The sequence below is a fragment of the Falco naumanni genome, chromosome 4 (genome assembly GCF_017639655.2).
Source record: "Falco naumanni isolate bFalNau1 chromosome 4, bFalNau1.pat, whole genome shotgun sequence".
In the NCBI taxonomy this organism is placed as follows: Eukaryota; Metazoa; Chordata; class Aves; order Falconiformes; family Falconidae; genus Falco; species Falco naumanni.
Window position 1 is genome coordinate 10382828 of NC_054057.1, and position 4260 is coordinate 10387087.

The window sequence follows — 4260 nt, forward strand, 5'->3', positions numbered from 1 at the left end:
TAAATGGCATTATTTTTAAGTTTTGTGAATTTTTTGGACCTAAAGATCTGTCTTCTTTTACTATAAATTAAGTCCATTTAGGAATTCAGATTACATGATTTGTGTATTTCATCTGTCTCATTAGAATTTGGTGAGCCTGTAGATTACAATTTGCCTGTATTTGGTTGTTCCTATTTAAAAACAAAACAAATCCCCAAAAAAACTCCTTACTACCTGGCAGTATGGGTAGGACGGTAATTATGCCTTGTAAGTGATAATTGGGACTATTGTTAGAATATGGTCTTATTCCAAAAAGGGAACGTGATTTGTTTCAAGAACATGCTACTGTAGTCAGGGACCACTTAATGAGCAGTCAAAGAACAGAAGGTTCCTTGTTTCTTTAAGACAAATAATCCTGTGTGGGGCTGATGGTTTTTTTTTATTAAAAAAAAAAAAAACAACTAAAAAAAACCCTAAAAAAAAAAAACTGTTCATACCTGAGTGTAGGCCTGTTCATTTCCAGAAAATGGTATTAGAACTTCCATCTTTCTAAAAGAAATCCTCTTCTTTTTGTACAGAGCACGGTTATTGTTACAACCATCATCCAAACAGCCTCTTGGCTTTTCACCGAGAGAGAAGTGAGCCTTGGCTGGACCACAGAAGCAGTATACTGAAATAAAAGAAACCCTTTTTATTCAGGGAGGGGGTGTGGGGGGTTGTTTAACGGAATGTTCAGGAATGAGGACAATCAGCTCTGCTCAGCTTTCTGTGTACTCTGACTTCTGGGATGTTTTCTGGGATGTTGTATTTCTCAGTTCTGAGGATAAGCGTTCTGCAGGAGGAGGTGCCAAGTTAGTATTTACCTCCTCGGCTGAACTGTTAGGAGTGTAGTGTGGTAGCACGGATGCTGTTAAAATGAAGAAATTGGTGCCCCCAGCCCCAGAGCGACCCTACTGCAATCAGAGATTTTTATTGTAATTCCTCGCAATATCTCAACTTCTGTGTCTCGTGCTTTGTATTTGTCTCCAAAATAATCATCTAAATGTATCTGGAACAATCAGAGCTAGAAATATGCACTTTTTAAACTTGGATCTTGGTTCTGGTTGGTTTTTGTATTTTTCTTCTTCTTGTATATTTTCTTCTTTAAAACTCTGACTTATCTATCTGTTTAAAGGCAACAACTACTGTAGTAATAGAGAGTAACATACTGTAGGTTTTTTTTAAAAAAAGCGAATATTCATTAAATCCACTTGGTTGGAGATAACACAAGTAGCGTTCTGCTAGCTCAGCTTCTTTATTGCAACAAGAAAAAGTTTATGGTGACCTTTCTGTTAATCATGCTGTAACTGGGAGAGGCGACAGTGAATACCATATAACGGACAGTTTGGCATATACCGGTGAGAAGTTTTTTCATGTGCATAATCATGGAACATTTTTAACAGTGATAGTTGCATCCAGGCAGCCCATCCTCCTTAATTCCATGTTTGGATCAGTGGGGTTCACATCTTAAAAACTGAAACCTAAATATAAACAGGGTGAGCATTTGTGGAAACAGCAGTTCTGGAGGACATGCTCTTTGGCTCAGTGTGCTGCAGGGTGGGTGAGGGAGCTCCATGGGCTTCCTGGGCTGCAGCTGCAGGAGCAGCAGGAGGAGCTGGCAGGAGCACCCTCCTCATCTTTCACCACTTTGCTCTGCACTGATGGTACATAACCATTTTCCAAAAGAAAGAAAGAAAGGCCATCATACTTTTGGTTAAAGAGCAGTGGTTACTGATAGCAATAATTCCTGATAATCCCGTCCTGGTTGCAATCAAACTAATAACCTTGGAGAGAAGAGCCTTTATAATCGCTTAATAAGTAGTTTAAACTTTTAACGCCACTTGTGTAGGCCTGGATTTAAACTCAGCAAAATCCATTTTAATATCAGGAAAAAGTATCTGAATTCTTGAAGTTGGTCCACCAAATTCATATAATTCTTTAAATCCAAGATCAGTAACTATTGCCTCTTGTAGTAATCTCTCAACAACTTTCATTGACTTCCTTATAATCCTTTAATATCCTGCAGAAGCTGACGGGACAGTGGGAGAAGAATTCTTAGAGATGAGGATGAAAAGGCTTTTTTTATAAACCTGTAGCTGTGACTCTAATTTGGGCAAGGTAAGAATTTATAAAACACAAGTCTCCTTTACAGACTAAAACCTGAGGTGTTAAACATGAAGAGATGCAGCACAGGCCTCTTGGCTGGTAGGTTTTTAGTTTTTCTGGAGTCCTTTTCTCACTATAATAACCTGTGTGTTTTGAAGAAAACATGTTAAGTGCAAAGGAACCACTGTGCATTAATTTGAAATTGCAAAAAAACTGGTTATTAAGAAAACATCCTATTGTTACATTTATAAGCCTTATCACAGAAGAAGCCTTATCATGTATCCTCTCGTACCTGCGGAGAGAAAAGCTGTCTGAAATGGCAGACTTGGAAAGCGTGTTTCTTTCGGTTGTTCAGCGATCTGGAGCCCAGGAAATGTGCAAGTGTGTTTTGGTTTCCCTGAGGGAAAAAGTTACAGATCTGACTAAAATTTTCAAGCTATGGGCTGTTGCCCGTCTCTACAATTTACCTTGCAACTGAACGTTCCCAACAGGAAGAAGGTGACTGTCCCTACTTGTGGGACTCAAAGATCTCTTATAACTCTATCCAACCCGGTATCCCAGTCTCCTTAGCACTGTTACTTATCTTCAAGTAAAGCAGTATGTAAATTATCCCTGCTTCCCTGGTGCTGTGTGCTATATCACATTAGGATAAACTGAGATCCCTCCATTCCATGCTGTTTTAACGATTTTCAAGCCAAGGCTGGGAGAGGAATCTTGGCAGTATTTCACCATGTAGCTGTAAACATAGTTGAATACCATGGAACCTAAAGAGCCTTTCAAGCTGTCTTAATATTGTTACTGCCACTATTTAAAAGAGGAGAAAAGCACCGTACATTCTCTTTTTTCATTAAAAGTGCAATGGAAGCAACCAGAAATTTTGCTATTCATATTCACAACAGAACAGAACAAACCCCCGCTTCCTGCTCACAAATGAGACGTGCAGGTTTTGAGAAGTGCAGGTTTTCTTCTCATTGCACCTGGCAGCTGACTTAGTTCAGAAATCTTAAGACACCGAGGTCTTAGATATTCAAAGAACAGATCCAATACCTTAAATAGGTTTAAAGCAAAATCTAAGGATTCACATCCTATCCTATCATACATATATTTTCTATCCCTTGCCAAACTTAATTATTCAAGCTGTCTGAAGATTTTTCTTAAAATCCCCCATGCAGACGGGTAAGGCCAGCAGGGTGTGCTTTCCAGTAGTTTAGACATACCCAAAGTTAGAATGGCTCTGTGGAATACACTTTGCGAGTATCTCACAGATAATTCTTTTGGGTTTTTTTATTAACCCCAGCAAATACATTTATTTAAGTATTTTAAATATTATATACAGCTATTTAAGTCTTTAGCCTAATTTATTGTGCTAATAACAGTCTGCTTTAGAACTAAATCTAAAACAGTATTTAGTGTAAGAGGATGTATGTTTTCCAGCCTACAAAGTGCAGGCAGGGGAAACGTCCTGAGACCTGAAACTCTCCAGCCATTCACAGTTCTTTTCTTCTAGACCTGGTAGTATGGTACTAGAACCAGAAGCACAAATAAGCACCAAAAATGCTTTTTTTCTGTCCTACCCGGTATGTTCTGGAATTCATGCAGCGTTCAGCAAGAACAGTGCTATGGATGCCAAAGAATTAATGATTTTTAATAAACCCTGCAGTGGGATGGCCTACTTTTACAGCAGCAATTTTATGTTTAATGAGATACAGACATTCCCCTCTCCATAATTCTGTCCAGTATATGCTGCAGGATAAACAAACCTGTTGTGTTGCTGTATCAAAGCCATGACTAGGTCCTGGCTCACAGTAACATATCTTAGGGAAGGACAATTTGACAAACCCTGATATCATCACTATTTATACACTTTTAATTTGTGTACGTATTTAAGAAACCTTGAGGTAGAAATTCAGCGATTTCTTGGTTGTTTTGCTTTCTGAAACCAGAAAGGGAGCTCATTCAAAGCAGGAGCTTATTGAGTACCTTTCAGTATGCAGGCTTGTGGCTGCCATAGTGGTGTGAGTTCGAACACGTCTCGGAGCCAACTCAGACCACCAAAACAGACTCACAGCTCTCCCATTACTGCTCTGCTCCTCTTGGCCTAACTAACAGACGAAGCAACCGGAATGCAAGGACTTG